The sequence below is a fragment of the Eucalyptus grandis genome, chromosome 2 (assembly GCF_016545825.1).
Source record: "Eucalyptus grandis isolate ANBG69807.140 chromosome 2, ASM1654582v1, whole genome shotgun sequence".
In the NCBI taxonomy this organism is placed as follows: Eukaryota; Viridiplantae; Streptophyta; class Magnoliopsida; order Myrtales; family Myrtaceae; genus Eucalyptus; species Eucalyptus grandis.
In genome coordinates this window covers 55,391,710-55,403,337 of record NC_052613.1, presented here as the reverse complement: position 1 = coordinate 55,403,337, position 11,628 = coordinate 55,391,710, and the positions used below count along the sequence as shown (strand labels likewise).

The 11,628-nt window shown below is 39.7% G+C and overlaps 2 long non-coding RNA genes across 2 annotated transcripts; one reads left to right on the top strand and one right to left on the bottom strand.

The window, feature by feature from the left end:
* The first annotated feature begins 3,864 nt into the window (after nt 1-3,864).
* LOC108959861 lies at nt 3,865-7,463 on the top strand. Its single transcript, XR_005548056.1, has 3 exons — nt 3,865-4,258; nt 4,351-4,463; nt 4,863-7,463. It is a non-coding gene; the product is annotated as an uncharacterized LOC108959861 (long non-coding RNA).
* Nucleotides 7,464-10,068: 2,605 nt separating this feature from the next.
* On the bottom strand, nt 10,069-11,065 carry LOC104443891. Its single transcript, XR_005548734.1, has 2 exons — nt 10,587-11,065; nt 10,069-10,378 (listed from the first exon to the last, which is right to left on the bottom strand). It is a non-coding gene; the product is annotated as an uncharacterized LOC104443891 (long non-coding RNA).
* Between the last annotated feature and the right edge of the window lie 563 nt (nt 11,066-11,628).

Sequence of the window (11,628 nt, the reverse complement as noted above, 5' to 3'; positions counted from 1 at the left end):
TTGCCATAAGCTCCACTGATCATTATCAAGTAGTGAATACCAATGGCCGAGTCTGTTGTTTCGTTCGCGGTGGAGACAATAGGAAACCTGCTCATCGACGAGGCCAAATTCTTGAGGGAGTGGAGGGCAAGGTCGAGGACCTGCAGAGGGAGTTGAAGCTGATTAAGGGCTTGCTGAGGGATGCGGATGCGAGACGAGAGCACAACGAAGCTGTTGGAGAATGTGTCGCACAACTCCGAGACTTTGCCTATGATGCCGAGGATGTCATTGAGAGATACATCCTCAAAGCCTCGCTGAAGGAGGGACAAAACATCATCAAAGCGTATGCTTGCTTCATGGTCAAGTGCTCGTGCGTGCAGGTTCATAAGGTGGGGACAGAGATCGAGGGCTTAAAATCCAGAATCTCCGATATTGGAAGGAGGATGCAGGAATATGGCATACAACCTCTGAATGAGGGCGAGCGCAAATGCGCGAGAGCTTTGATGCCGAAACTGACTTATGCACATTTCGAGGAGGAGGATTTTGTTGGAAGGGAAGATAGTATCAAGGTGTTGGTGAACGAGCTGTTGAAGGATGGAGAACAACACAGAGTTATTTCCATTTGTGGAATGGGTGGTTTGGGTAAGACCACGCTCGCGAAGAAAGTCTTTGCTCATGACAAAGTGAATAACCATTTCGATGGTTTTGCTTGGGTTTGCATATCTCAAGATTACCACATGAGGGATATCTTGGAGGGAATTCTTGTTAAGTTGAACCCTGATAAAAGAGAAGGGGTTAAGATGATGAGAGATGACGAATTGTTTGAAACTCTATACATGACCCAAAAACAGAAGAGATGTATTGTGGTTCTTGACGATATTTGGACCAAACAGGCATGGGACAGTCTTCGAGCCGCATTCCCAATCAAGGACACGAGAAGCAAGCTATTGATAACAACCCGCAATAAAGAAGTAGCGCAGCATATCGATCCTCATTGTTTTCCCCATGAACCTCAGTGCTTATCACATGAGGAGAGCTGGGATCTGCTAAAGAAGAAGACGTTCCCTAAAACAAAAGGTAAGACTTCTCTAAAGTTATTAACCTAACATATAGTGGCTTCAAAGGATTATATTGCCCATTTGATTCTGATTTATGGTGCTTCGATTATCATGGCAGGATTAGTTGTTGAAATTTCTTCTGATGGACCCGGAGTTGGTCAAGATATTGTTGCGGGCCAAGCTGTAGAAGAGATCGCAAAACAGTCAGAGATAGAGGGACAAATACCGGGTATTTCATTGCTTAGTTTGTCCTTCGGAAACTTAAGCAATTTATAAATATATAGTTACGATAGAATTCAAATGATCGAAATATTGAGTATTAGGCACCATAATTTCAATATTTGGGGAATCAAATGCCCCTTTTGTTTCTCAATAGCTAACAATCATAGCACTAAACCAAGATCCAAAACTTTGTTCCTCCTTTCCTCACTAGAGGTTAAATATCGAAGAGGCTTTTATAAGGCCAACATAATAAACAATTTTGATCAGATTTATGAAATAATGTGAAGCCTAGCTATGTTACTTCTTCCATAGGCTTCATCTCAAGTCCACCTTTTTGCATTTGTGAATAGTTGGCTTAACCATAAAAGTAGGGATTGATAAGGAAAATCGTGAATCGTTATGCAGTAAACGAAGATTTCATTAGAATTTGTGCAGGAGATTAGTAGCACCTTCAAGTTATGGGAGATCACACTCGTGATGTCCCTGTGTTGCTTTCATATGTTAATTCAAGCCATGGATAACAAAGACAACACATTCCATTTGTTAATTTAAACTTCTTGATTTTTCCAAGGCGTAGATGGAGGCATATACAAGAGCTTTGTTGTGGTCCCTATTTTCCCCTTACAAAAGCATAAATGAACCACAAATTATAAAGAACTATAGCGTCTTACTTATACATCTAAAAGCATATATTTGTCCCTGAAGTAATCATTTTATTACAGTTGCATCTTCCTATTGCTAAGTTGCAATTTGTTGCCTGATATTGTGTAGTAATCACTGAAGACATGAAGAACTTAGCATATGAACTCCTTGAGAAGTGTGCGGGATTGCCGTTGGCTATCACTGTGCTTGGTGGACTTCTTTCTTTGTCTTGTGAGAACCCGGAGTATTACTTGGCTATCAACAAGTGGAAGACGGTTCACGAAAAGATCAATTTGCATTTTAGCGATAAGAGTGATGTATCAAAATTGTTAGCCTTGAGCTATGAAGATTTACCATGGCATCTAAAGCCATGCTTCCTCTTTTTGGGTAACTTTCCAGAGGATGAAGAAATCCCAGCAATTGAAGTTCTTCACATGTGGATTGCTGAAGGCTTTGTGTCGCTGAATGCATATGACAAAGAGAGAGAAATTTCAGTGGAAGATGTAGCAGAGCAATATTTAACGGAGTTGGTTAATAGGGGAATGGTTCAAGTGCAATTCAAATCAAGTGGAAAGATCAAAAGCTGCCACCTCCATGACTTGATGCGAGACTTATGCATCTCCAAGGCTTTGCAAGAGAGTTTTCTAAGCATTCTTAACATTCAACAAGACAATAAGACGGAGAATTGTTCTGCTTCAATGGCAAAAAATGTTGAGTCAAGTTGCAAAACACGAAGACTTTCTCTCAATGGAAACATGATTCCGAGCTTAAAAACAATAGGAGGGACTTTAGTCCACCTTCGAACTCTCATGTTCATTGGATCATTCGGAAGGAACTCGAAGCCATTTCATCCTAATTTCAACCATTGTAAGTTTCTTAGAGTTTTGAAACTAGATAAGCTTATCCTAGGGAGAAACTTACCTGAATCAATGGGAGATCTAGTCCATTTAAGATTCTTAAGTTTAAAATATAGTGAGGTTGGCGGCTTGCCACAATCTATGGGGAACCTTGTATGTATGGAATTCTTGGACCTACTTTTGAATGGATATGAGGTTTCCGTGCCAAATGTGCTGTGGAAGATGAGAAGATTGAGGTATCTTCGTCTTCCTCTCCAATTTGCTATCAAGGAGAAATTCCATTGGGGTGGGAAGAAGTTACAGTTGGGCACTTTAAAGAATTTACGGACATTGAGAAACTTTGATTTGAAAAAATGTGATGTGAACGATTTAGGCAAGTTTACCAATCTGCAAAAACTGACTATATTTGACCTGTATGATCCTATCGAGCAGGAGATATTTTTGCAACTTGCTGAATTCAAGTTAAAATATCTTCAATCCACATCCTTTTATTTCAAAATTTTTGATTTTTTATGGACCGAAGGGAAATTGAGTAAAATGTCAAACTATTCTCATTCCTGTAAGTTGTTCATTATGGGAAAAATAGAGAAGTTACCAGAACATAAGAGTCTACCCCAGCAAATGAGGAAACTGGTCTTACTAGGTTGTGGACTCAAAGAAGATCCGATGCCAATATTGGAGAAATTGCCTCACTTGGTTGTTCTCATGCTGGGATTTTCCGCTTCCTTGGGAAAGGAAATGGTTTGCTCTGCAAAAGGCTTTCCTCAACTCAAACATTTAATTTTTTATACATTACATAATTTGGAGGAGTGGAGGGCCGCTGAAGGAGCCGTGCCTCATCTTTCTCAATTAGGGATCTACGATTGTCCCAAATTGAGGGTGGTACCTTCACAGGTCTCTACATATGACGGAGGGAACAAAATATGGAAGGAAATCGATAAGATAGGCATGTGAGAGAGGGATATTGGTGTGGGTGGCCAAGGGTGGCCCTAGCTGTCCGGCGAGAGAGGAGGGAGGGCCCCGTGAGCTTGCGGGTTGTTAGGGGGTGGGCCCCCCAGAATAAATATCTAATCTCATATGTTATGAGTGAAAAATAGAGAGTATTATGGCATTCCTTGATAAATTATTTTCCATGTCGTCGTCTTTTCATCATTCATAAATCGTCATTCGTTTCGTTTTCCCTCTCATCCCTGAGGACTTGGGGGTGGAATCTGCTGTTTCACAGTCGCTGTCGAGAGAACCCACCGACTTTGCTCATGGAAGACTGCAAAGTTCTCGCGAGCGCCGCGAGGAGGAGGAGGAGGAGGAGGAGCGAATTCGTTGCTTCTGTAAAAGACGATGGATGGGGGAGGCATCTGAAGAAATAAGAGTCGTCGCTTGTCGTGGCGTTGGAAGACAGTCATTGTGGAAGCTGCTGCCTTGGAGAGGAGATGAGATCCGATCATTTCCATAGTGCTGGTCAGGTGTTTGACGAAATGCGAATTTGGAGTAGGAACTGGGGTACATTATTCTGAAATGGGCGTGTTGCTTTCGGCTTGTGCAATTGATTTCTTTCATGTGTGCTCACATTAGTCTTTCCCTTTGAACGACAGTGATGAAATTGCTGGATGTAGCGAGAAAGCATATGATTATTTGTCAAATTGGTGATGCACGGCAAACGTTGCTCTTCTCCTGCGACCAAGCACTTGCAGCATATATTAAGGAGGTAAATATTATGAGAGGATTTTGGCTTTCTCTACCTGGAATTCTGTTCTCAATTGACTAATTTAGTCAAAAAGATAATATCCGCTCCTGTATTAGTTCAGATCTTCAAAGGGTCTCATAAAATCTGTTCTATTGAGTTGCTAATCTATGTCCTCTTCAACTATTATGATTGTTTATCTTCTTCTGGAATCAAGGACTGATGTTAAACTTATGCTTACAACATCTATGTGTCATTTGGCCGTTGCTATCACTGTGCTAAGTTCGAACTTGGCAAGGTGTGCTCGGTATGGAAACCTTGTGCTTGAAAAAGTTGTTTCGGAGTGTGTGTGAAAGAATTTATCCACATAAAAGCTGTATTGTGGAGACTGAACAATTGCGTATGTCACCTGTTGGATTGCAGGAGCATCCCCAGTGGCAGATTAAAAGCGGGTTTGTATATTTTCAAAAGGCCAAGGAATCTGCATCTTCAAAGGAAATTCCTTCCCTGCAGCTTATCAATCAGACATTGGGTCACACAAGAGAGCTGGAGCAGATTGTTTAGGACTTGTGGCAGTGCGTGGTGGTTTGCACTGGTATTTGCACACTTTGAAGATTGGTTATTTTATGCTGATGGCATCTCATCCCTTTTGCTCTTTTTGAGAAATTTGATACTTATTTTTAGTAATCATATCCATTTCCTTGTTGAATACAATTTTGTATTTGATCAGTAGTATATTTTCCTTGGTTTACCTGCTTGGAAGAACCAGAAACTGAAATCAGTCTAGTCACATGGAGATGGACAACTTGTCGAATGTATACGTCGTTCTTAATCAGTCTAACCCTATGAAAAGGCCTTGATACAATAAGGTTTAATCTGTCATAGTAGAATCGAATATATGCACATGTGGTGACATCAATTGTCTCCATTGGTCAAAGAGTTGCAAAGCATTGACATAGGAAAGCCAACTAGGTTTGCTTGTGTCTAGTTCAATTTTTAGTGCAGTAGGTTGAAATAGCCACTGGCTGTGGGCTTGTGCTTGCTCCTGATTGATGGTATTCCGAAGAGACGGCATAGGACAATCATATAAGAAATTTCTTTTCCCCTTATTTTTTCCTAGACTCCGGATTGAGCTCTGTGAACATGTGATTTTGCTTTCTACATTTGCTGCATAACACTCTCAAGACTGAGCAGAGTCAATGAATTTGTGGTTTGCAATTTCATAGAGTCTTGAGTGATCCATGATGTAGCCTTTGCATGGCAAAGTCGTTGCTAAATGCTGTTGCCCCTCTCTGATAAATGATGTTCCTCCTGCTGCGAAAGAAAATGAAAGTCATCCTTAGTTTGCTTAATTGATACTTCTAACGGATCGGGAAAGAGCAAGAGGAAGAATTTAATGGGTGGGTATGCAACAATGGTCCGCCTCTTTTGAATCCTGGCGTTATGATGAATTAACTCCTTGCTGTTAGGATGTGACCATCATTGATGGATCTCATCATATCTTATAATGATGGAATACTGAACATTTAAGGAATTCCCAATCACCCAAATGTTTTCAATTTCTTAATACTTATTTTCTTGTTTATTCCTCCTTGTTTTTTTTTTTTTTTTTTTTTTAAATTATCGTTGGCTTTTCTTGTTTCTTTTCAGTAGGCCCTTCTGCTCCACAATGCATGTTTTGTTTCCATCTTTACAATGTAGTCTTACTTGATCTTCAAGATGATGATACTAATAAAAAGCTGACAAGTGCAAAGACTTTGCCACCTCACTTTTCATTGGGTTCACAGGATCTTTTGCAAAACCGCACTTTCATTGGATTTGCATGCACAGTGGACCACGGCGAATGCTTGAGACTTATATAGAAGATGCACGACATAAGTTAGAGTTGGTTTTGGTGAGAAAGATTAAATGTCATTCAGTTGCTGAATTGAATATGGAAGCCTCAAATCACCTGACTTCCTAAAGATGCTGTTATTATAAGTGTGAAGATGGAAGATCAAGATGCCTTTGAGCAAGATTTTTTTCAACTGAAGCCTTATTATACAAATGCAGGGTAACTTTTGACCTGGCGTTGCTTAAAATTGTTTGTTCATACTCATGGGCACGAGGCCTGAATTGCTAGATTATGAGAAAGAGTTCTCATCCTTATTGCTTTATTGAACATTTTGCACTCATCATTTTTATGTAAACTTACTTGAGAATTCTTCTGGTTGAGCAGTGGCCGTATTCCACCATCTCCTCAAGAGTACCCTATTTTAGATCTCAGCCTGTTGAGACTCCTTTTGCGGAATGGAATAGCTGAGTTCCATACCGAACTTGAATTGCTTTCATATGCCACCCTAGAGAATCCTTGCATCAAATGCCGTTGAGTTGGAGCAATCTTTCATGGAAGGGGCCTATAATCGTGTTTTGAGCTAGGCAGACGGTGTCTCATGAGACTTGTGTTACTAGTTTATATCCTTTTCAATGATTATGATAATTTATCCTATTCTGGGATCATAGACAGATATAAAACTTACACTTGTCACATCTACTTGTCATTTGGCCCTTGCTGTCACTCTGGTGGGGTCAAACTTGGCTGGTGGGTTCAGTACTAAAACCTCGTGCTTGTAAAAGTGCTGATGTAGATAGTAAACAGTAGATTCATATCCATGTAAAAAGCTGCAATGTGGAGCTTGAACATTTCTATCTCCGTTGGAATGCAGGAACATCCCAAGTGGGAGATTAAGAGTGGGTATGCATATTTCCAGAAGGCAAAGGAATGTGCACCTTTGAAGGAAATTCCATCCATGCGGCTTACCAATCAGACTTTGAGTTAGGCAAGAGAGTTGGAGTGGATTGTTTAGGACCTTCTGCCGTGCACGGTGGTTTGCACTGGTATTTGCAGACTTCAGAGATTGGTTATATTTTGCTAATGGCATCCCACCTTTTGCCCATTTCGAGAGACTTGATATTCTTTTTAATGTCTGTAACTTTATTTGATCATTATGATGGAATTTATCTCAGCGATCATGTTAGTACTCATATCCATGTCATTTTTTTTAACACAATTTTGTATTTGGTCAGTAGGATATTATCCTTGTCTTGCTTGCTTGGAAGAAGCGGATATTGAAATCAGTGTTGTCATATGGAGATGGACAACTTGGAGTGTGCACATCGCTCTTAATCAAACCCTATGAATAGACCAAGATACAATTAGGTTTAACCCATCGTTATAGTAGAATTGAATCTTTGCACAATTGCTGATATCAATTGCATAGGCCAACTAGGGTTGCTTGTGTCCAGCTCAATTAACTTTTGAGTTCAGTGGGTTGAAGTAGTTGGTTCTCCGGCTGCGGGCTTCTGCATACTCTTGATTGTTGGTGCATAGGATATGTTTGGTTTTAGGACCACCAGTGCGTTTGCCGATAGAGCCACAATCTCATGCTAATGACAAGCATTTCGGGCACCTCTTTCCCAGAACAATATATGAATGAGCATAGATAGAGATTGAACTAAGTTTATGTCTTTACTAAGATCTCTTCCCTACACTAGATTATGTATAGTGGTGTCATGACAAGCCTAGTATGTCGGCCAGAGCTGGCTTAAGGGGAAAAAGACAGTTTGCGGGATTTGAGAGCCGTGGCCAACTATATTATCCCCAACCAATATCTGAAGTACCAAATTATTAGTTCAACACTCGAGATTAGTATCTCAGTAAAGATCTAATTTAACGAGCTGCAGCACTTGGCCCTCCATTAGGAAATTTCCAATTTTTGTTTGCATTCGTGACTCAAAAACCGCATTAAGATGATCTTGAATGAATAAAAACCAATATATGATTATGTTTGGCTGCGGGATCTTTGGTCAATTAGAGGAGAACTCAAAGAACTCGGAAAATAAGTTAAAGTGTGTAGTTACATCATGAGCTAACAATATGTACAATATGCTTAGCTTAGACAACTCCAATAATTAATGCGGTCAGCTCTATAATTTCTTTTTTCTCCTGAAGGAAAAATTTAGCTCAATTGGTGACTGATTTCTGAATCGGTCAAGGACCGATTGAACCACTAATATCAAAAGCTGTACATGGACTAAACGAATTCATTCGAGTCTTATTTTAGGGAAATAGAGAGAAGTTGGCTCCCAACCGTACCAAGCGATTTAAGGGGCACTCACCCCACAATTAACACATAATCGTTCAAACCCAGCAGCACTTTTTCTTCTACTGCATGTTCCCCAATAACAACTTAGTGAGAATTGAATACCAGTGATTTTCCAGTTCCCAGCACTTCATCTTTCCTAAGAAATTTATTTGCCAAGAGTTTCCTGCTAGCATCATACAGTGGGACCTCCAAGGGGCATCAGAAAAGTTATAGCTGGACCTATAAAGAAGGGGTGCGTAGGGCCTTATAACTTTTTGGGTAGTGAAATGCACTTGAATTGTGTGATGCTTGGGTCAAATAATGAACCATTATTGGAAAAACAAATGAAGTGATTCATGTTGGACCAACAAACAAAGTAGCCAGCCCAGTTTAATTTAAAGAACAGTGTCTTAAGGATGAAACCATCCTTAAAAGTGCTTCGGAATGACTTGCCTCCCTAGGGATCCGCGAACTTCAAGCTGCAAAAAACCATCTTTGCATTTCTTGGCCTTTTGAGTTACTTGGTGTACAAAACCTGCCATTCTACATGACAGGGTCAATCTCCAAGTAGGAGATGCTCAGTTAAACTAACACAAAAATAAAGGAAGGACACCACCCGCAAAAGAACATTCACATTGTGTGTCAGAAACGATTGAAGAAAAATAATGAATCTGTTATTGAATTCGTTATTTCCATAACCTCAAGCTAAAAGGAGGCAGTAAATGCACAGCAATATCAAGATCATAGTCGGCTGGTTAATGAAAACTTCATTAGAAAATCTATCAGCAAGTAGAATGAATAACTGGCTAAGTAATGAAAACTTCATAAGAAAATATTGGCATAAAGGAATATCCTGAGGAATCCATGTAACTCGGTTCATTGCCCTCCTCTTTTGCATGAAGTTCTCGTACTTATGAGTCATTCTTAAGTACCTAGAGCACAGTGCTAGAGCTAGGAAAATCTCAAGAACGTAACCGGTTAAGGTGAATTATGGATTTTCCGAATGAATGGACACACTCAGACCTTCTGTGAAGCATAAAGCTGAAAACTCAATAAATATTTTTGTATTTTCAGTGAAGCTTTTATCTGTAGATCATGCAAAACATGAAGAGAAGGGAATCATGCTCCTCAACAGAAAAGAAAGAGATAAAATGGATAGCAATGATGATTTTCAATTGTTGACTCTCTTTATCTCGTCAATGAAGAAAGTATTAAATTCAAATAAATACAACGAATTGATTTATGGCATTTGCAAGTTCAAGGCCCTTTGGAAATCATCCCACATCTCATGAACATCCCTTGGACTTGCATCCTTAAAGCTCCGAATCACGATGTGTTTTCAATATCATTTCGGTGAGTATGGAGTATCACCCAATTACATCAATTGCAGAGCAGCTGAATGATAGGGTTGATGGGATATAACCAATGAGGAGAAAATGTTAACAATCTATTGGAAGTTCAAGACTTTAGGCTAGGAGGTAAGGCAAATTACCTTCATATAAAGACTAAACAGGAAAAATAACCACTTTATAGAACACCAGGAAATGGATCAAATTAAACTGTACTCCGGGTACCTTTAGAAGCAGATTTAACATTAGTAACATTATGCTGCTGCTTTTGCATATTTAATTTGTGAAGAGAATTGAAACGGTTTCCACATGCATTTAGATCCCTTAAAGATTCATGGTTTGCTTCACTGTGGCCAACTTCTACCAAATGACGAGGAAATTCCATCATCTCCCCAGGGTTTACTTCTTCAGCTTTGCTCAGGAACCTGCCATCTAAATGTTTCCAGCTCATATCATACAAGAAAACCTGGTAAAAGACCCAAATAAGGTTTCAATCATCTGAACCATATTTATCCTGACAAATTTTTTTCACTAATCTGCTGAGAAAGGTATACGTCATGAAGAGGAAAACCTACTAATAAAGGAAGGAAGAGCTGAAATTTAATTCAGCAACAAGATAGCTGGTATTATCTAAGGGTAAACATCAGAAGGAGATGAAGACTGTAGAGCTCGACCTGCCTAGTCATAGATCCACTGCTCGTACAACGTAAGAAGCCATCATGATATTTCTTCGACTTTTGAGTTAATTGAGTTGCATACAAGGCATATCAATCTACATCAAAAGGAATATCATGTCAACTGCAGTGCTGAGACAACAATAACACTCTCGAATGTAACTGCATAGAGAACATTGAGAACATTTTTCTGAGGGAAGTTTGGATATATGCTAAAAAGTTCCAATGATTTTCAAGAGAAGCCACGAAAATATATGAAACCACCTTGATTGAGAAGACTTGATATACAAAGCATCAGAGTTGAGAGAATCTTTATTGATCTTGAAAAGACTCTGTATGTAATACAAAGATGTGCAGAAACTGTATCCCAAAGAAAATCAAGAACGGATTCACAATCCAGGAGATACATCAAGAGAAAGACACGGCCTGGCATGGGCATAAATGAGTCAGCAAAAGTCCAAACTCACCCGTCATGCTTGATGTCCTCGAGTTCAGACTCGCCTGCAGTATGCCGTACCTGTTCACTTCGTTCTTTTTGAATTCTGGAAATCAAAAAACAAAAGAAAACGCATTCTAAGTTGTTGTAACCAGCATTTACATGCAATTAAGATAGAGTTAGATTATGTAGGATTCCATCGCCAACCTCTAATAATTTTCTGCGATGGGCTGAGGCTGATTGTCTGCTGTTTATTCTTGTCTACTTTGGTCTTCTCATTTCTTGAAACGTATGCGAAGTGGATTATACAATAACACCAGTAGACGATCACAACATTGCGAATGTACAAGAATGAGATGTCAAATTTCAAACCAATAGAGACACCAGCATGAAGAACAAACAATACTGGCACAATCAGATACGTTCACTAACTTGTTTCTGGGAAGTGAAGTTGTTCGCTTAGGAACTTTCTTTGCTCGGCCGTGAAAATAAGTATCATTAAGAGGCTTTTGCCCTCCTTCAGGCTCTCCAACGTCAACCAAATAAGCACTGAACGTCAGTGTCTCGCCGGAACAAACAACTTCATCATTCTTCGATGGCCTAGTC